The sequence below is a fragment of the Triticum dicoccoides genome, chromosome 1A, assembly GCF_002162155.2.
Source record: "Triticum dicoccoides isolate Atlit2015 ecotype Zavitan chromosome 1A, WEW_v2.0, whole genome shotgun sequence".
Lineage (NCBI taxonomy): Eukaryota > Viridiplantae > Streptophyta > Magnoliopsida > Poales > Poaceae > Triticum > Triticum dicoccoides.
Genome location: NC_041380.1, coordinates 30,315,159 through 30,337,349, shown reverse-complemented (window position 1 = coordinate 30,337,349; position 22,191 = coordinate 30,315,159). Strand labels below are relative to the sequence as shown.

Sequence of the window (22,191 nt, the reverse complement as noted above, 5' to 3'; positions counted from 1 at the left end):
CATTTATATTTCTTAAGCTATGTTTTGAACTTTGATTTCAAATTTTGTGACAAGATGCATTTGTGTTGTGTCTATGTGCTAGATTTTTTTTTCCAAAAATTTTCAAACATTTTAAAATGTGCTATCGAGTTTGGAGCACCGGGAGATATTCTCCCGACAGATGCTCATACATATGCATATATACTCAATTCGTATGAACACACGCACACCGCTTTGAGAGACTTGAGTTAACACATCTCTTGAGATTGACAAAATCACTAAAATGTTTTCCTAGTCGACGAAAACGTCTTCTCCCACTAAAAAGAACATCGGCAGACACCTGAAATAAATCCAGAAAAAAACTACCAGAAGCTAGGACTTGACAGGCAATATCATTAGTCTCTCCGAGCACGTGTTGTTTCGGAACCCCTTTATTCATCTGTTCTTGAGAGAAAACCTAAACCAGATCCAGATGCGGGTCTGACTCCGGCCCCCCTCCCCCATCGAGCACGCGCCACCCCCTGCCGTCGATCTCTTTGGCCGCCGAGCAAGCCCCTCCTCGCCGTCGGCCTCCCAGCTCGCGCCTCCCGCTCCTGCTCCGTTTGCGCCTCCCCGACCCCTGACGCCGACCTCCGCCGGTTGCGGCTGACGCCGTCGACAACTCCTCCCCAACTCTGCAGCCTTCAGCCTGCCGCAAGAAGATCGAGGTAACTGCATGATCTTTTTTCCGAGAGATGTTTGTGAGGCCTTTTGTTTGAATTGTCACCGGGGGTAGAGATTCCCCACCTGAATTTTCATCATATTAAAAAGCCCAAAACGGCAGAGTTACAACAGACAGAGGGGTGGGGGTCCAAGCCAGCAGTAACAACGGCCGAACTAGTCGGCGAGACGAATGAGCAAGGCAGTGGGGTGATCCTGAAGATCTTGTGAGGCCTTTTTCGCTTGATGGTCGATGCAATTAACAAATCGGTTGAGTCCCCCAGGAGAAATTAAAAGTTCATACTAGCAACTCCACGGTACTAGTTATCTGTTCTTGCTCCGACTAAAGTTATAGGGAAGGAATGAACTACTACTCTGTTCCCAAATGTAAGACGTTTTGGCAGTTTGATCCTAGAGAATGCATTTGGAGCTTTAATCCAAATGTGTAGCTTAGAAGCTGCTTGCCTGATCCATGTAGACACTAACCTGTGATTGAGGACCTCTGAGGGTGTAGTAATTTGCAGGTTAGTGAGAGGTGTTACACCAGAGCTTCTCAATTGCCACTTTGTTTCAGCCTTCAGGTGTGGAGATGCATCAGTTTGTTACAGCTCAATCTTGCAATTTTCTGCACCAAAAGGCCACTGTTAATTCTGAGAGTATTATGGATCATGAATACGTTGATTTAACAGTAATAGGAGAGGGTTCTGTGCCTGTGATAAGAAACATTTCAGAATGTACTTTAGACTTTAACAGGTCCTTTCTTCTATTTCGTGAATCGGCTTAGTCATGCTTCAATTATTATATGTGTTTTAGACTTTTAGTTTATGTATGGACAATAGCTCATGTGTATGCTGGTTCTTCATGTCCTTGATGCTTGTTTTATTTAATGTTCTTTTGGAATTATATTATGTATGAACTGTCTAATCTGTGCTAGCTGTTACGGCCTTGTTGAATGATTCACATATGCTTGCTGTCCACCAATGTCTGTTTGTTTGGTTCAACTGATTATGCTTATTTGAACTTTCAACTCAAGCCGTCTTATTTTTCGTGTGTTTACTGGAGCATTATCTATTTTAGCCTATTGTGGTATCTTTAAATTTCATTTTACTAAACATCGGTTGTTTGATTGTTGCAAATATTATATTTCTACTTTATGCACCGTCTTATTGCATCTCCAAATAGTGCATGATACTTTCTAAGAAGTTTCGATGTTGATGGTAGTATGGTACTGTCTTCTGAATTCTTAATTACTGTGAAGTGTTGATTTCTGTGAAGTAAAATAGCTTGCAGTTCTCGTGCCACGGGCTTATTGCTGTCTTGTCCTTTGTTATAAGATGTTCAAAGTGAACAATATTTAGTTCTATTATTGTCAACTAGCTGGACACTGTTTTGTTGCGAATCACAATTTCCATGACCATGTGATTAAATAATACCATCTCATGCCATGCCATGCATGTACACTATGGGAGAAGAGAAATAAGTTAAACACTTGGAAGATAGTTCTATCTTCTGGGGATGTCTAAATCTCTTCCTTGAATTTCCCAGTAGTATCTTGGTATATTGTTGCCTAGAACTCCTTGTTTATTAGGCTATTTTGGTTCACAGGATATCTAAGTATTAGTCAGACAGGTTTATACTTGTGATCACCATGATTATAATAAGCAGTCAGATATCATTTTGTTATTTTAGGGAAAAATTGTATTGGCATGCTGGTAGCAAGGTAGTTTATGTATCTTGTGTACCAAAATTGTTATGACTTATAATTGTAATATCATAATTTTTATAACTTCTGACTGTAACATGAAACACACTCAGCTCCTTATGTTGTGAAATGCAACTATGCTACTTGTATCAGTGAACTGTATACTGCATAATTTTTTTCTTTATTCTTTAACTCGATGTCCTCTAAACATTAGTTTTATATTACTGGCAGATAGGAGCCTGAAGTGGTCAGGACAGAACAGTTGGTTACTACTTTAAAGCTGATGCATACTTGGAACAATGCTGCCTCATAAGATAGAGACTGGCCACCAAGATGTGGTGCATGACATCGCAATGGATTACTACGGGAAGCGTATTGCCACTGCCTCCTCTGATAACACAATCAAGATCATTGGCGTAAGTGGCACCTCGCACCAGCAACTTGCTACTTTGAGCGGACACGAGGGCCCAGTCTGGCAAATCGCATGGGCTCATCCCAAGTATGGTTCAATGCTTGCATCCTGCAGCTATGATGGTCGGGTCATCATATGGAAAGAAGGGAGTAAGCCCGATGAGTGGGCACAGGCACACACTTTCAATGAGCACAAGTCTTCTGTCAATTCCATTGCTTGGGCGCCTCACGAGCTCGGCCTATGCTTGGCTTGCGGTTCATCTGATGGGAACATTTCTGTCTTCATGGCTCGTTCTGATGGAGGGTGGGAGACGACGCGCATCGACCAGGCACATCCAGTGGGCGTCACCTCTGTTTCCTGGGCCCCATCAATGGCGCCGGGTGCTCTAATCAGTCCAGGGCCTTCTGGGCAGTTCGAGTATGTTCAAAAACTTGCTTCTGGTGGCTGCGACAACACAGTGAAGGTGTGGAAGCTCACCAACGGGAGTTAGAGGATGGACTGCTTCCCCGCCCTTCAGATGCACAGGGACTGGGTGAGAGACGTCGCATGGGCACCGAACCTAGGCCTCCCAAAGTCCACAATCGCCAGCGCTTCTCAGGATGGAACCGTCGTCATCTGGACCGCACCGAAGGAAGGTGAGCAGTGGGAAGGCAGGGTCCTCAATGATTTCAGAACCCCTGTTTGGAGGCTGTCGTGGTCGCTGACGGGCAACATCCTGGCGGTCTCCGATGGCAACAACAATGTGACCCTCTGGAAAGAAGCCGTTGACGGTGAATGGCAGCAAGTGACTACCGTCGAGCCATAGATGTCCCGCGTTCTGCCTCTAGCTGCATTAGTAATTATCATCAGACCAATGTAGTTTCACCATCGAGTGGATTTGATTATCATACAACGTGTACGGTGCTGCAACTTATGTGATGGAATTGTGTTTGTCACCCCCTTGTTGAAGCGGGCGATATTTCTGTTACCGAAAGCGCACACATCTTTGCGTGTTTTGTGGTCTATAATCCATCGAGAGATCACAGAAGTTTCTTTGTTGCCTTGTTCTTTTTCTGTTCTTTTGCTTTCTTCCTGGGAGGTCATGCTGCTGTTGGATGTTCGCTTGAAAATAAACAAAAACAAATCCAATTTCCTGTGGATAAGCATATATTCATGAGCAATTGCTGAACATCGGCGGGAATTGGCGTCAGATGTTTATCGGCATCAGGTGGAGGGAGGCAAGCAGCACAACACACGTGAGATAGCATTCAAGGTGTCCATGGCGTGCAGCTGAGCCAGCAAAAACTGAACCCAATTGACTCTGAACTTCTGTCAGAGTATTGTCTGCGCCCAATCAACCCACGCAACAAAGCTTACCGCCCCGAACAGACGGCAAGCACACGAGACCATCGGCTCAACACCGTCTGAACTATACTCTTGAATTGAAACAACTATACTCTTGAATTGAAACAACCGGAGAAAGTTATTCTAGGGGAGTATACAGTTAAGGTTCTCATTGTTATGGTATGGGCACTAACAGGAATTCACGATTGCCAACCGGGATTAAGAGAACAATGCTCGAGAAAAGAATTAGCGAATACGACAAGCACACGAGACCATCGGCTCAACACCGTCTGAACTATACTCTTGAATTGAAACAACTATACTCTTGAATTGAAACAACCGGAGAAAGTTATTCTAGGGGAGTATACAGTTAAGGTTCTCATTGTTATGGTATGGGCGCTAACAGGAATTCTCGAATACGACAAGCACACGAGACCATCGGCTCAACACCGTCTGAACTATACTCTTGAATTGAAACAACTATACTCTTGAATTGAAACAACCGGAGAAAGTTATTCTATGGGAGTATACAGTTAAGGTTCTCATTGTTACGGTATGGGCGCTAACAGGAATTCACGATTGACAACCGGGATTAAAAGAACAATGCTCGAGAAAAGAATTAGCGAATACAGGATATACTCCACAGAGGCATTACATACAGCATACGCATATAAGTATGTCTGTTATTTAGGAGGGTGCCTTGCATAACACGAGCATGCTCAGAAACTTGAACAAGAAAACCAGCATGCAAGGTGGCCTTGCCTTTCTATACTACTCCTCATGCCCTCTTCAGCACTTTGAGCAGCATCGATGCCGCTGTACCAAACAGCCGTCTGGGCTGAGAATTAACCGCTGCACCAATCACCATCCTGGGCTGATAAGTAACCGCTGTACTAAACAGCCTTCTGGATTGCCTTCTGTGTCGCCTCATGTATTTGGGTATATCATCGAGCGGTATTACAGTAAACAACTCACCGGGCTTGCTACTATATACTACCATGGGAACTCGACCCATCGAGCCGGGAGCTGCAGCAGCAGAACCATCCTGCTGGGCGGTTGCCTTCTTCGAAGCTGTCTCGCCATCCAGGCGTTCAACGGGTTTATTCCAAGCCATCTTGAGATCCAAGCATTCAGAAGGACATGCCCATTTGTGGGGCATGATCTTGACTTTAGATCGGGCAGATAACACCGATCTCCACCATGGGAAGAAGCTTCTCCTGGCGAGTTTGTGCTCCCATCGTCTCGGTTTTCTCTTCCTCCTTGCAGCCTGGCTCTTGAACGTCAATAAAGATCTAAATGTTAGAAACCTCAAAACATAACATGTTTCAGTGAAGCCTACCAGCAAGCGGCAACACTGCCTTGAGATATTAGATGATATTTTTTTTTCGAAGGGCATTGAGATATTAAATTGGCTGCTTTGTTTCACAAATCCAATTGTATTTTAGCATTAAGTAAATTTCCTGGGTTACCACAAATATGATGAACTATACAGAATTTGATCACGGCTTGGATATCTATTGAGCGTCAGATCAATTCAGCTTGAATAATGCGTACAAATTTACAAGTTTTATATATAGAGGTCTGGTCATCAAAATCAAACAATAAATCTTTGGCCATGATATTTTGATATCTTTACCTTGTTCACTACTGTGCGTAGATAATCCATTTCTAGAGCTTCCCTGTCTGCGACACTTTCCCCTGATTTCCATCATAAAATAATTAGGGGTTTTCCAACTAATTTTGAGATAAATAATTCAAATCAATACACACCACGAAAAAATAAACAAGACAGACACGTACCAGGTTTTCTAGGTATTTCCTCACTTGACAACACATCATGATAGGGGCAGCTTCAAGAACAAGTAGGAGAACACAGATCACACAAATTATGCATATGTATGTAAATTTTGGAATTGCAAAACCATAATCGTTGAAGAATGGAATTGACGCGTAAAAAGCATACAGGTTTCTAATGTCTACACATTCTGGAGCAGGAGAAAAACCGTGATCCTTGAGAATCGATGAAACACGTTCAAGGACGTCCAAACAGGGCACCTGCATGAAATGGGGTGCCTGCATTACAATTTTGACTTGTGAGAGATGAGCTATGCCATAAGCACCATCACATAATCAAAGATGACTCAGGGATGACAGAGAGAATTATTTACATTGGAAACACGAAAGTAAGACATCACAAATTGGAAAGGCAAAATGAATAGTTTCAATGGTAAATAACATTGTAATATGAATGTATTTGATTACAAAAATACATGTTCAGAAGCACAAATTCTGCCTTAACTATATTTGTTTTAGTTTTCTGAATTTGCCTCGATTGTTTAGTTTAGATTTCCCAAAGGTGAAATGTAGTTTTCATGTTATCTAACTGAACACAAAAACCTCGACAGGTTCCAAATGGTGAGTGTCATTGCTTATCCAAAATTTGTGTAAACTGAACTAAACTTCAGAAACATCAAGTTCCAGAAACTTAAATGTTCTAGATAAAGTACAAATTTTGCTATTTATCTCAATAATTGACAGTATTTTTAGCATTTCCTATTCTATATATATCAGGATAATGCAGGAATTACCAAGAAGCTATGCAAATTTTAGTAAAGCGAAGAAAATAGAGGCATTGTAACTGCAACTACCAACACTGTGATACCTCTAGATGTATGATTCAAGACCTTCACCAGCTTTGGAAATTACATGAACAAGCATCATTGCTGTATGATGAAGCTTTATTTTTGTCTCCAATTCCTCCTTTTCCATTAGGTTTTGGCCCTTTTCAGACTGTAATTTGATACTGTTGTCCATAATACATTCGTAGATAACCTGAAACCCATCTGCCTTACTATTTCCAATTTTCTTACAGGAAGTTCCCACACGGATCTGCTCTTGGGCTGCCAGTAGCAAAACGGCTGTCTCGGCAAGCTTTCCATCTTTTATGTAATTCCAAAGCTCATCAAGTAGATTATCTGTGTGTTTTGCGATCAGCCTAGTGGAATCCAAAAAGATTTTCTGCAAAAACCACCAGCATAGACAAAAACTGACCTTTTAGAATTTATAGGCAATGTGCCAGTTCTGATTAACTTAAAATTGTGTTCTCACTTCCAACCAAAAGAGAAACACATTTTCAAATTTGTTTGCAGCCACTTGAAATTCTTTTCTAGCTGGGAACAATTCTGACTTTGACAATGGACGTAAAGAAAGTAAGGTCCTCAAGTTCGAGGTATATGCCAACTTCTTTTAACCATGTTGCAGAACTGGAGAATTAGTAATTTGATTTATGGGTGGATACAAACCATTTCAGGTAGGCACAAAAGATGGATGAGCTTGAAGATAAAGTGGGCATCTGCCTCACTGTAATCCCGATGCTCATGGTTAGGAAATAGACTGTCTTCTAGATACTTGTGCATGCACGTGTTCTCGACTGCAACATGGAGTGGGAGAAGGCCCTCGATGACCTCAGCACCGGCTGTGCGTAGATTGGCGGATGCGCCGTGGCGGATGAGCAACTGAATCATGTCGACCGAAAAAAATTCAGCAGCTCGGTGGAGGGGATAGTATCCATACTGGTTCATGCAGTTGGGACCGGCCCTGCACCCATCAAGCTCAGGTGCCTGACCCTCCAAGGCAGCTTTGACACATTTTACCGCATTTTGTGCAATCATATGGTTCAAAGCCTCTGGGGTGATGATCGAACCCCATTGCATGCCGGCCCCATTTCCCCAGATAAAGCGGAGAAAGCGCCGGACGCTATCCTTATCCAGGATGGGTGCCAAATGGTGCACTCTATCATGGAAGACATGATTCACCTCCTAAATTGACCCATTCAGAATCAAAAGAGGTGAAAGGAAATCAGTAATTCGATTAGCAAAGAAAAAAGAAATAAGCAATGCACTATAGGACAATAAAACAAAAATGTTGCATAAGTAGCACACACACAAAATACTGCAGGAAAAATGTAAAATATAAATAACCAAATGATTTTTTTCAAATGCAGAGAACCTTAGGGATGCGGTCTGGGAAGATTATACTGGATGCTCTGATGGCACCAATTGCAGCTTCTTTCTCACGTGACCACTGCAAAGGGAGGGAGGGGAGCGTCAAGAGCTATACTAGGGAAAGCAAACATGATAAGATAGAAATGCCATAAAGTTCAAAAAAGAATGTTGGTTAGTTACTGCACCTTAGCTACTAAACGGATAGAGTCACTTAAGCTATTTCCAACAGCAGGAGGGCATGGAGGATACGGAGGATTCCATGGATCGTATTTATCCATGTTTGATCCATCAGTACTGGTAGTATCTTCATGATAGGTGGTTTTCATTGCCTCCTCTTTGTGCATTTTATACGTTGCTGACGAACTTGCCTGGAATTCCAGTTCCAGTACTGTTTGTTTGGCTGAAACAAGTTTAACCTGGAATTGCATCCCAAATCAGTTTCACACCTTGTTTGATTCAACATTTTTTAAGAGATGGTGGAGCAATACGAAGTTGGAATGCTAAAATTTTCAAAGAAACCTCCAAACTTCACATAAATGTCAAATGTGGCAATCTCATCAGATAGGTTAAAAAACATATTTCATGAAAAAGACTTACAAGTATTACAATATGGAAGTGCTGTATTATTTATATTGTGCACAATTTTATAGTGAGGCATTGCAAACTTCATTCATAACTGCTTCAACTCTGCAATGTAGCTTTGTCCCTAGTTCCCTACAAACTGCTAGTGCCAGTTGATTCAACTGAGAAATACTGTACTTTGTCAAATAAATTTGACATTATAAGCACCGTTCAAGCACTGATGTTGAACACAATGATGACAAACTTCTTCATATTTTTAATCAAAATCAACACATGTCCTGCAAATTAAATAAAAAGCTCCTTCCCTCCGCATATAACATGAAGTAGTTAACACAGGTTACGGACATGCCAAGAGAACTAAATGTAAGCATTCCGTACATAGCACTAGTTCTGATACATAACATGATTAAAGCCTACATGCATAGCAATTGTGGAACTTGAACAAATTAACCAATATACAGGTCTCATTTTCGCACAGAAAGAAGTGTGAAGCTTAAATAAAGCTATTATTTTCAACGGACACGAATTCTTGGTGATATCAGTTAGGAACTAGTATTGTACGTATCTCCATTCAAGCACCTTGAAAGAAATAAACTTGTGAGAAGAAAACCCACAAGGGTCCCAGCAATAATCCAACAAAAGAAAGAAAAGAAACAGCAGTAGTTGAAATTCAGAATAGCAATGTATGTAACTGTCATATAAAAGCACATACTAGAGTGCCCTTTGCTGGATGATGATCAGCCATTTAATTCACATCAAATTTAAGGAAGCGAAGGAGATAAGAGGCATGAGGTCCAACCGTGGTTTCAACAACCGAAGATGTGACCACCACCGTGGGCTGCAGGTCAGATCTGTATGCAACGACTCGGGATCTGCGCACAAAACCTACAAATTGCAGAAATCCTGGAGGTCAGTGGGATTGATAGATGAACCTCGAAACCCAATGGGCAATGGCCAAAGCTAGCGGATGGGGACATGGGGTGGAGGCGACAGGGGCGCGATGAGGAAGAACGTGAATGGCGATGGCGCCGACACTAGAGCGAAGAATAGGGCCGTCGATGGGCTCCCAAATTCGAGGGGCACCAGAGCTCGGCCTACTTTCTCAAGATATGTATTCTGCAAACCAGCGCACACCCGGCCTCAGCTATGGGCCGGCCCATTTTACCTTTTTTCTATTTTATATCTTTATCTTTATCTTTACCCTAATCTTTATCTTTATCTTTATCTTTATCTTTACCTTATTTTTTTTATTTTTACTAATAAACCACGCATCGCTTCTGGTGGTACGTCATAAAAACAACCCTCGAAGTTGGCAATAATTACCCACCAATGCCACCCGTAAGTGGCAAAAACGATTCGTTTTTAATTTCTAATATCACTCCAGGGTTCTGTTATTAAAGGTGGATACGATATAATAGCACCAATGCATGAGCAGCGCGATGGCTGAGGCAACGATGCTCCACACAGGACACCAGGGTTCGATCCCTGGTTCTCACGCTTTTTCTCTTTCTTTTTACCAAGCGCAGTAATGGGCCAGCCCATGTGCGGGTCGTGGCGCCCCCTGTTTTCTATATCTTTTTTTATTTCTATTTTGTTTTTTTTCCTAAAAATAAATTTCGGATTGATGGCGCCCCCTATTTTTTATTTCTTTTTACTTTTTTATTTCTGTTTTGGTTTTTTATCTCAAAATTAATTTCGGATTTCCAAAATATCAAACAATTGCGAGTTCTGAAAAAAAGTAGGAAAATGGTAAACTGTTTGTGAATTTAAAAAATATTCTAAAAATCAAAAAATGTTCATGACTTAAAAAATTGCTCACAAATTATAAACAAATCACGATTTCTAATGATTTCATGAAATAAAAAATATTCATGATTTTTTTAAATGAGCCAATATTCAAAGCATATTCAGGAATTTAAAAATCATGTCCATCAGCTTTTAGATAAACCACGCATCGCTTCTGGTGGTACGTCATAAAAACAACCCTCAAAGTTGGCAATAATTACCCACCAATGCCAGTCGTAAGTGGCAAAAACGATTCGTTTTTAATTTCTAATATCGCTCCAGGGTTCTGTTATTAAAGGTGGATACGATATAATAGCACTAATGCATGAGCAGTGCGATGGCTGAGGCAACGATGCTCCACACAGGAGACCAGGGTTCGATCCCTGGTTCTCACGCTTTTTCTCTTTCTTTTTACCAAGCGCAGTAATGGGCCAGCCCATGTGCGGGTCGTGGCGCCCCCTGTTTTCTATATTTTTTTTATTTCTATTTTGTTTTTTCCCTAAAAATAAATTTCGGATTGATGGCGCCCCCTACTTTTTATTTCTTTTTACTTTTTTATTTCTGTTTTGGTTTTTTATCTCAAAATTAATTTCGGATTTCCAAAATATCAAACAATTGCGAGTTCTGAAAAAAAGTAGGAAAATTGTAAACTGTTTGTGAATTTAAAAAATATTCTAAAAATCAAAAAATGTTCATGACTTAAAAAATTGCTCACAAATTATAAACAAATCACGATTTCTAATGATTTCATGAAATAAAAAATATTCATGATTTTTTTAAATGAGCCAATATTCAAAGCATATTCAGGAATTTAAAAATCATGTCCATCAGCTTTTAGATAAACCACGCATCGCTTCTGGTGGTACGTCATAAAAACAACCCTCAAAATTGGCAATAATTACCCACCAATGCCAGTCGTAAGTGGCAAAAACGATTCGTTTTTAATTTCTAATATCGCTCCAGGGTTCTGTTATTAAAGGTGGATACGATATAATAGCACTAATGCATGAGCAGTGCGATGGCTGAGGCAACGATGCTCCACACAGGAGACCAGGGTTCGATCCCTGGTTCTCACGCTTTTTCTCTTTCTTTTTACCAAGCGCAGTAATGGGCCAGCCCATGTGCGGGTCGTGGCGCCCCCTGTTTTCTATATTTTTTTTATTTCTATTTTGTTTTTTCCCTAAAAATAAATTTCGGATTGATGGCGCCCCCTATTTTTTATTTCTTTTTACTTTTTTATTTCTGTTTTGGTTTTTTATCTCAAAATTAATTTCGGATTTCCAAAATATCAAACAATTGCGAGTTCTGAAAAAAAGTAGGAAAATGGTAAACTGTTTGTGAATTTAAAAAATATTCTAAAAATCAAAAAATGTTCATGACTTAAAAAATTGCTCACAAATTATAAACAAATCACGATTTCTAATGATTTCATGAAATAAAAAATATTCATGATTTTTTTAAATGAGCCAATATTCAAAGCATATTCAGGAATTTAAAAATCATGTCCATCAGCTTTTAGAAAATGTTCACAAAAATTAAAACACATCCGTAAATAATGAACAAAACTAATTGTAGGTTCCATAAAGGTTTTATTAGGAGATCTATATAGTTCGTTTTATGATTTTATTTAGTCCTTCGCGTTGGGTAAAAAAGGGTTTCCGTGTTTTGTACAACGCTGAACCCAACAAAATTGACATAACTTTCTAAGGGTTTGTTTTTGTAAGCTATATTAAAATGACTAAATGTCTATTTTGCTTCCATACACAGTTATGCTTATTTTCATATCACAATAGTGGTTATGGTAAACACCGCTACGCTAAGTCCAGACGAGACACTTTATTTATCAGTATAGCTCAGGCAGGGTCCATCAATGCAGTTTGCTCAGCCACAAAATATTTTGTTGTGACGCCTTAAAAAATCAAGTCTTGATGAGCATCACATTGTTCGTTTTTGAAATTACATTTTAAAAGTGTCTTATTGCATCATGACATGATTTGTATATACTTTGTGAATTTGATTCATACTTTTTTATATCTACCACACATGTATAACTTGATAGTTTTTTTCCGTTGCAAGGCACGGGCATTTCCAAAAATGTTCGCTAAATCAAAAAAAGTTCGTCAAATTCAATAACTATTCCACCCAATTTCTAAATATTTTCATCGATTATAGAATGTTTGCCAGTTCAGGAAAATTGCTTAAAAATGTTCACAATTTTTAAAAAATGTTTGTAAATAGCAAAAAATATTCATAAATTGAAAAAATGTTCTTGATTGTAGAAAATGTTCAGAAATTTGTAATAGTATGTTGTTTGCGATTTCAAATATGTGCATGAGTTTAACAAATTGTTCATAATTTCAAAATGTTCATGATTTCGAGAAATTGAGAGAGATATTGTATCTCGGTGATGCAACGAAATGTGATCATGACCATTTGAAATTATGAATTTTTTTCTCCCGTTGCAACGCACGGGCCCTTTTGCTAGTAATAATAAAGGGGCTATTGCTTCTTCCTCCTAAAATTTCATCCGTTTCGTGCGTCCCATAAATTTTCGTTTCGTCCGTCGTAGGTCAGACCAGACTCGATCGAGTCGCTCGATCTTTTATAAATCGATGTCCTGGTTTCCAAGCCCACTCGAAGGTGAACAGCCCACCTATTTTTTCGGCCCACGCAGGCGAACAATGAAAAAGCAATCGAAGGTGAACAGCCCGCCTATTTTTCCGGCCCGCCCAGCCCAACAGTGCACGGAATCGAACTCGCAGCCTCACGCCTAACAACTCATGATACCTTTCTCAAAAAAAAAAAACAACTCATGATACAACCAACTAAGCTAGATAATCCCACATCGCTCCCTTCAATCCAAGCTTCGTAATTTAAAAAGATCTTCGAGTTTCCTGGGTATCAAGGAACAATTTCGGGAATCAATAATAAGGAAGGAAATGAGTTGTCTGGATAAGGATGGAAAGAGGGATTTCAAGTTTGTGACAGAAAAGAAAAGAAAAGAGTGGAATAGGTAAAAATGATAAGGAAGCAAATGGAATTGAATCCAAAGTCACAGAGAAAAGAAAAGGCAAGAGGGGGGCGGGGTAGGTAAAAGAGAGATTGAATCCTGCTGCTGAAACCAAAAGGAAAGAAGAGGGATTCCGGTCTTGAAGACGGAGGAACGGTGCAGCTGTGCCTATGCTCAAGAGGGAGAGGACGTGATGCGTGTATGTCTGCTCGGCCGGACATGCTCCGCTCTCATGGAAGTTTTTAATTAGAAGCCACTCCTTTTAGTTCTAAAACACATCTGATTTTAATATTTTTTCTGCTGAAAAACCGATTCGTCTAGGACTTGAAGCAGAGCGAGCGATCCATCTACAACTTGGAGTAGATCAAAGGACTTGGAGCAGAGCGATATCGATGGAAGCTTTCACGTTCAGCTTCAATCTAGAAACGCTGCACACTTTCAAGCTGATGAAAGTTAGTTTTCTTTGAAATATGAAAAGTTTGTGTTGATGCACTTCTTTACAAAAAAATTGGCATTACTCTTGTCATGCCTATTAGTAAGCTTGTGAATTTATTAGAGTGTACACTAATATAAAAACAATAGTTTGACGTATTCAAGCAATCTCCACTATCCAAATGCCTATACAGTAATTAATGTGTATATCTAGCACGTACTATGTTTGACCAATGATGTCAAGTTCCATGGCATAAAATCTATTCAGGCTGTGGCATCATTAGTGACAATAAATAATGTGATTTCTTTCTATTATACTTTTAAATTTCTGTACGCACTAATAACATGAAGTTTGTGTTTCACCCACATCAATTGACTCGGGATCATGTTTCATGTTCCGAACTACCGTCTTAAATAACCCTACAATAAATCGGTCCACTGTTATTGTCATCAGCAACATGTGTCACGTGACCCAGTTATCGACTTTGCCACCACTTATTCATAGCAACATGCATTTCCTCAGTAGTAAAGCACATGTCTCCGAGCCTGATTCACGTCCCTTGAAGTCTTTCATTGCAACGCACGGGCATATGTGCTAGTATTGATATAAAAGCATGATGCAAAATGGACGTATCAACTCCCCCAAGCTTAGGCCTCGCTTGTCCTCAAGCGAAAAGACGAAATTGAAAAATATGTCCATATGTTTAGAGATAGAGGTGTCGATAAAAATAAAATACGGACATGAGAGCATCATGGTCATTCTTAGAACAACAACTTATATAATTCTTGTCATATGATCTCTTATGCTAGAGTAATAATTCAATCACAATATCAAGTATGAATCGTAAACTTCATTGAAAACTAACAAACTATAATCTCAGTCATTGAAGCAATTGCAATTTATCATAACATCGGAAAGAGTCAATGTATAAGAGCTTTTTAGCAATTCCACATACTCAACTATCATATAGTCTTTCACAATTGCTGACACTCACGCAATACTTATGGGTATGGAGTTTTAATCGGACACAGAGAAAGATAGGAGCTTATAGTTTTGCCTCCCAACGTTTTACCTCAAGGGTAATGTCAACATTAATAGTTCATGAAAACTCACATCCAATTAGCCATATATACCAGGATCTTTTCCAATATATTGTGCTTGCCAAAGGATAAAATATAAAAAGGAAGGGTGAAGATCCCCATGACTCTTATACAATGTAGGAGATAAAAGTGAAAGATAGGACCTTCGCAGAGGGAAGCAGAGGTTGTCATATGCTTTTATAGTTGGATGCACAAAATCCTAATGCGAAAGAACATCACTTTATATTGCCACTTGTGATATGGACCTTTATTATGCAGTCTGTCGCTTTTATTACTTCCATATCACACGATCGTATAAAGCTTATTTCCTCCACACCAATCAATCATACATATTTAGAGAGCAATTTTTATTCCTTGCACCGATGACAACTTACTTGATGGATCTTACTCAATCCATAGGTAGATATGGTGTACTCTTATCGCAAGACTGGTTTAAGGGTATTTGGAAGCACAAGTAGTATCTCTACTTGGTGCAATGAATCTGGCTAGCATGAGGGGGACAAGCAAGCTCATCATGTTGGAAGATCCAAGACAATATAATTCATCTCAGATGTAAGAAAATCATAACCCATTATGTTGTCTTCCTTGTCCAATGTCAACTCTTTAGCATGTCATATTTTAATGAGTGCTCACAATCATAAAGGGTGTCCAAGATAGTATATTTATATGTGAAGACCTCTCTTTCTTTATTGCCTCCTATTAATTGCAACGATGACCAAAACTGTGCTTGTCAACCATCAACAACTTTTATTCATCATACTCTTTCTATGTGAGCTCATTACTCTCCATAAGACTCACATGATCTCTTTGTTTCTTTTTATTTCTTTCTCTTTTCTTTTATTCAATTAGGATCATGGCAAAGTAATCAAGCCCTTGACTCAATACTAATCTTTATTATATAGCTCACGGACTCGATTACATAGAAGGATAATAAAGCAAAACTCACAACTAGATCATACTAAGAACTTTTATTCTACTAGATCAAGATATTACCAAAAGGATCGAACTAAGAAAAACGGTAAAGATAAAGTGATGGTGATACGGTACCGGGGCACTCCCCCAAGCTTGGCAGTTGCCAAGTGGAGTGCCCATACCCATGTGTTATGTCTCTCTTTTAGGGGGTGGTGATGTGATATTCTTGGTGATGATGCCCCTCAGGATACGATTCTCCTCCTCTAGCTTATTGACTTGCTGCTTGAGGTCCATTATTTCCTTTCGGAGTTTTCCTGTAACAGCCAAAGCTCCCTGCACCCAAGGGTGCTGCATAGCTGCGGGAGAACCAATGACACTCTTTTTCATATTCTCATAAGAAAGAAATTTAACATTGGAAGGGATAACCGAGTTTGGAATAGCCGAGCTCTGCAGTTCTCCTATTGTGAATCCAGCTCGGAAGCGGGAAGTGACTTCTTGATCCTCTTCCATGGCATCTATCCTCTTCAACTCGGCCTCCATCTCTTCCTTCGTTGCTGGCCCAAAGAGGTCAACATTGTTGTTTGTCATTGATCTCAGTGCTGGGTGAGACACCCGGCTCTCCCTGACTGACTCTTGCAAAGACATCTTGCTCTAATCTGCAGCAGCAACAACTCGAAACACAAAACAGAGGATAATTGCGTGATACGGGAGTCAAAACCCCCGGGAGATTATATAATGAATTTTTACCGACCAAAATACGTGTCGTGTACGAAAACGGAGTCCGGAGAGCACACGAGGTGCCCACGAGGTAGGGGGCGCACCTAGTAGGGTAGGGCGCGCCCTCCACCCTCATGGGGCCCTCGTGTCCTTCCCGAACTGCTGCTTATTTTTCTATTTTTCTAGATATTCCAAAACGGAGAAATATTGCCTTAAAAATAGTTTTGAAGTCGGTTTACTTACCGTACCACATTCCTATTCCTTTTCGGAGTCTGAAATGTTCCGGAAAGTGTCCCTTATGTATTCCTCCGGGGTTACGGTTTCAATAACATTGGTTTCAACATTTATGGGATTACCTGAGATATAATGTTTGATTCTTTGACCGTTTACCACCTTCGGATTTGTGCCTTCGAAGTTGTCGATTTTTATGGCACTGGAACGGTAGACCTCTTCGATAACGTAAGGACCTTCCCATTTAGAGAGAAGTTTTCCTGCAAAAAATCTTAAGCGAGAGTTGTATAGCAACACATAATCACCTACAGTAAACTCACGCTTTTGTATCCTTTTGTCATGCCATCTTTTAACTTTTTCTTTAAACAACTTGGCATTTTCGTAGGCTTGGGTTCTCCATTCATCAAGTGAGCTAATATCAAATAACCTCTTCTCACTGGCAAGTTTAAAATCATTATTAAGTTCTTTAATAGCCCAATAAGCCTTGTGTTCTAGTTCGAGAGGTAAGTGACATGCTTTTCCATAGACCATTTTATACGGAGACATACCCATAGGATTTTTATATGCAGTTCTATAGGCCCATAATGCATCATCCAATTTCTTGGACCAATTCTTTCTAGACCTATTAATAGTCTTTTGCAAAATTAATTTGAGTTCTCTATTACTCAATTCTACTCGACCACTAGACCGAGGATGATAAGGAGATGCAATTCTATGATTAACATCATATTTAACAAGCATTTTACGGAAGGCACCATGAATAAAATGTGAACCACCATCAGTCATTAAATATCTAGGGACTCCAAATCTTGGAAAAATAACTTCTTTAAGCATTTTAATAGAAGTGTTATGATCAACACTACTAGTTGGAATAGCTTCTACCCACTTAGTAACGTAATCAACAGCAACTAAAATATGTGTATATCCATTAGAGGAAGGAAAAGGTCCCATATAGTCAAAGCCCCAAACATCAAATGGTTCAATAACAAGTGAATAGTTCATAGGCATTTCTTGACGTCTACTAATATTACCAATTCTTTGACATTCATCACAAGATAAGACAAACTTACGGGCATCCTTGAAGAGAGTAGGCCAATACAAACCAGATTGCAGTACCTTATGTGCAGTTCTATCTCCAGCATGGTGTCCTCCATAAGCTTCGGAGTGACAGTTGCGTAGGATCTGTTCCTGTTCATGCTCAGGTACACAACGTCTAATAACACCATCTACTCCTTCTTTATAAAGATGTGGGTCATCCCAAAAGTAATGCCTCAAATCATAGAAGAACTTTTTCTTTTGCTGGTATGTGAAACTAGGTGGTATGAACTTAGCAACAATGTAATTAGCATAATCAGTATACCATGGAGCAGTATGAGAAGCATTTATGACATTTAATTGCTCATCAGGAAAGATATCATCAATAGGTAGTGGGTCATCAAGCATATTTTCTAACCTAGACAAGTTGTCTGCAACGGGGTTCTCAGCTCCTTTTCTATCAACAATATGCAAATCAAATTCTTGTAGCAAGAGAACCCATCTAATAAGTCTAGGTTTAGCATCTTTCTTTTCCATAAGATATTTAATAGCAGCATGATCAGTGTGAATAGTTACTTTAGAATCAACAATATAAGGTCTAAACTTATCGCAACCAAATACAACTGCTAAGAATACTTTTTCAGTAGTAGCATAGTTTCTTTGAGCATTGTCTAGAGTTTTACTAGCATATTGAATAACATTTAGTTTCTTATCGACTCTTTGCCCTAGAACAGCACCTACAGCATAATCACTGGCATCACACATAATTTCAAAGGGTAAATTCCAATCAGGTGGCTGAACAATAGGTGCAGAGATCAATGCTTTCTTCTACACAATCATCATCAAAAACAAATGGTATATCTTTTTGTAATAAATTAGTCAGAGGCCAAGAAATTTTTCAGAAGTCCTTAATGAACCTCCTATAAAAACCGGCATGACCAAGGAAACTTCTTATACCTTTGATGTCCTTGGGACATGGCATCTTTTCAATAGCATCAACCTTGGCTTTATCAACTTCAATACCTCTTTCAGAAACTTTATGCCCTAAGACAATACCTTCATTAACCATAAAGTGGCACTTTTCACAATTCAAGACAAGATTAGTTTCTTCACATCTCTGCAAAACTTGATCAAGGTTACTCGAGAAATCATCAAAAGAAGATACATAGACGGAAAAGTCGTCCATGAAAACCTCACAAATCTTTTCACAAAAGTCAGAGAATATAGCCATCATGCATCTTTGAAAGGTAGCGGGTGCATTACATAAACCAAAAGGCATACATCTATAAGCAAAAGTACCAAAAGGGCATGTAAAAGTAGTCTTTGATTGATCTTTGGCTGACACAGGTATTTGAGAGAAACCAGAATAACCATCCAGAAAGCAAAAATGTGTATGTTTAGATAATCTTTCTAGCATTTGATCGATAAAAGGTAAGGGGTAATGATCTTTTTTAGTTGCCTTATTTAATTTGCGAAAATCAATTACCATCCTATAACCTGTAACAATTCTTTGAGGAATCAATTCATCTTTATCATTAGGAACAACAGTAATACCTCCCTTCTTAGGGACACAATGGACAGGACTTACCCACTGACTATCAGCAACGGGATAAATTATACCTGCCTCAAGGAGTTTTAGTATCTCCTTTCTTACCACTTCTTTCATTTTAGGATTCAGCCGGCGTTGATGATCACAAACTGGTTTAGCATCTTCTTCCAAATTAATTTTATGTTGACATAGAGTGGGACTAATGCCCTTAAGATCATCAAGAGTATACCCAATAGCAGCACGATGCTTCTTCAAAGTTCTAAATAATCTCTCTTCTTCATGTTCTGAAAGGTTAGCACTAATAATAACAAGATATATCTTTTTCACATCAAGATAAGAATATTTAAGAGTATCAGGTAACTGTTTAAGCTCAAACACGGGATCACCCTTGGGTGGAGGAGGATCCCCTAGGATTTCAACAGGCAAATTGTGTTTCAGAATAGGTTCCTGTTTAAAGAATACTTCATCGTTTCCCTTCTTTCATTCATAAACATATCATTTTCATGGTCTAGCAAATATTGTTCTAAAGGATCACTGGGAGGTACGGCAGTAGAAGAAAAACCAATAATTCCATCCTTACTAGGTAATTCTTCTTCACGGTGTTGTCTACCAAATTTAGAAAAATTAAATTCATGAGTCATATCATCTAAACCGACAGTAACAACATCTCTTTTGCAATCTATGGTGGCGTTAACAGTATTTAAAAAGGGTCTACCAAATATAATGGGACACAAGCTATCTTGTGGGGAACCAAGAACAAGAAAATCAGCAGGATATTTAGTTTTCCCACACAAGACTTCAACATCTCTAACAATTCCCATTGGCGAAATGGTATCTCTATTGGCAAGTTTAATTGTGACATCAATATCTTCCATCTCAGCAGGTGCAATATCATGCATAACTTCTTTGTATAAGGAATAAGGTATTGCAGTAACACTAGCACCCATATCACATAAGCCATGATAACAATGATCTCCTATTTTAACAGAAATAACAGGCATGCCTACCACAGGTCTAGGTTTATCTTTATCACGGGGTTTAGCAATTCTAGCAGTTTCATTATAGAAATAAATAATATTCCCATTAATATTATCATACAAGAGATCTTTAACAATAGAAATATTAGGTTCAGCTTTAACTTGCTGAGGAGGTGTATATGTTTTAATATTGCTTTTACGAACCACAGTTGAAGCTTTAGCATGATCCTTTATCCTAACAGGGAAAGGTGGTTTCTCAACATAAGAAGTAGGAACAATAGGATCATTATAAGTGATACTATTTTCTTCAACTTTAATAGGTGCAACTACTTTTACTTCTATGGGAGGATGATATTTAAACCACTTCTCCTTAGGGATATCAACATAAGTAGCAAAAGATTCACAAAAAGAGACTACTATCTCAGAGTCAAGTCCATATTTAGTGCTAAATTCATGAAAACTATCGGTATCCATAAAAGATTTAACACAATCAAAACTAGGTGTCATACCTGACTCCTTACCATTGTTGAGGTCCCAATCTTCAGAGTTGCGTTCAGTTCTTTCCAATAAATCCCATTTGAATTCAATAGTCTTCATCATAAAAGAGCCAGCACAAGAAGTATCAAGCATGGTGCGATTATTACCAGAAAGCCGAGCATAAAATTTTTGAATAATCATTTCTCTTGAGAGCTCATGATTGGGCATGAATATAACATTGATTTAAGCCTCCCCCAAGCTTGAGCGATGCTTTCTCCTTTGTGAGGCCAAAAATTATATATATAATTGCGAACATGATGAACAAGATGCATAGGATAAAACATCTGATGAAATTCCAATTTCAATCGTTTGTAATTCCAAGACCTCATATCATCACATAGCCTATACCATGTCGATGCATCTCCCCTCAAAGATAAGGGAAAGACCTTCTTCTTAACAACATCTCCGGGTACACCTGCAAGCTTAAATAATCCACAAACTTGATCCACATATATCAAATGTTCATCAGGATGTTTTGTTCCATCTCCTAGAAAAGGATTAGCTAGCAGTTTTTTTATCATACCCGAACGAACTTCAAAGCAAGCATTTCCATTTTCATATTCATTTTCAGTAGGTTCAGTAGGTTGAGGAGCATCTCTTTGCTCTACTGGTCGGGGTGAAGATACCCCGAACAAGCCCCTCAGAGGATTACCTTCCATGGTAACAAGTGACAGTAAATTTCAGCACACTATATAAATTTTTCCTTACCAAATTCCACCTACCAAAGGCGCTTCACTCCCCGGCAACAACGCCAGAAAAGAGTCTTGATGAACCACAAGTATAGGGGATCTATCGTAGTCCTTTTGATAAGTAATAGTGTCGAACTCAACGAGGAGCAGAAGGAAATGATAAGCGGTTTCCAGCAAGGTGTTTTCTACAAGTACTGAAATAAGTGGTAACGGATAGTTTTGTGATAGGATAATTTGTAACGAGCAATAAGTAACAAAAGTAAATAAAGTGCAGCAAGGTGGCCCAATCCTTTTGTAGTAAAGGACAAGCCTGGACAAACTCTTATATGATGTAAAGCGCTCCCGAGGACACATGGGAAAATCGTCAAGCTAGTTTTCATCACGTTCATATGATTCGCGTTCGGTTCTTTGATAATTTGGTATGTGGGTGGACCGGTGCTTGGGTGCTGCCCTTACTTGAACAAGCATCCCACTTATGATTAACATCTATTGCAAGCATCCGCAAATACAACAAA

At 39.2% G+C, this 22,191-nt stretch overlaps 1 long non-coding RNA gene and 2 pseudogenes across 1 annotated transcript; 1 reads left to right on the top strand and 2 right to left on the bottom strand.

Moving 5' to 3' along the window:
• Window positions 1-406: 406 nt before the first annotated feature.
• LOC119360775 lies at window positions 407-3,824 on the top strand (annotated as a pseudogene).
• Window positions 3,825-6,710: 2,886 nt separating this feature from the next.
• Window positions 6,711-7,927, bottom strand: LOC119350458 (annotated as a pseudogene).
• A 196-nt stretch (window positions 7,928-8,123) lies between these two features.
• On the bottom strand, window positions 8,124-9,701 carry LOC119355429. Its single transcript, XR_005171596.1, has 3 exons — window positions 9,501-9,701; window positions 8,305-8,535; window positions 8,124-8,198 (listed from the first exon to the last, which is right to left on the bottom strand). It is a non-coding gene; the product is annotated as an uncharacterized LOC119355429 (long non-coding RNA).
• Between the last annotated feature and the right edge of the window lie 12,490 nt (window positions 9,702-22,191).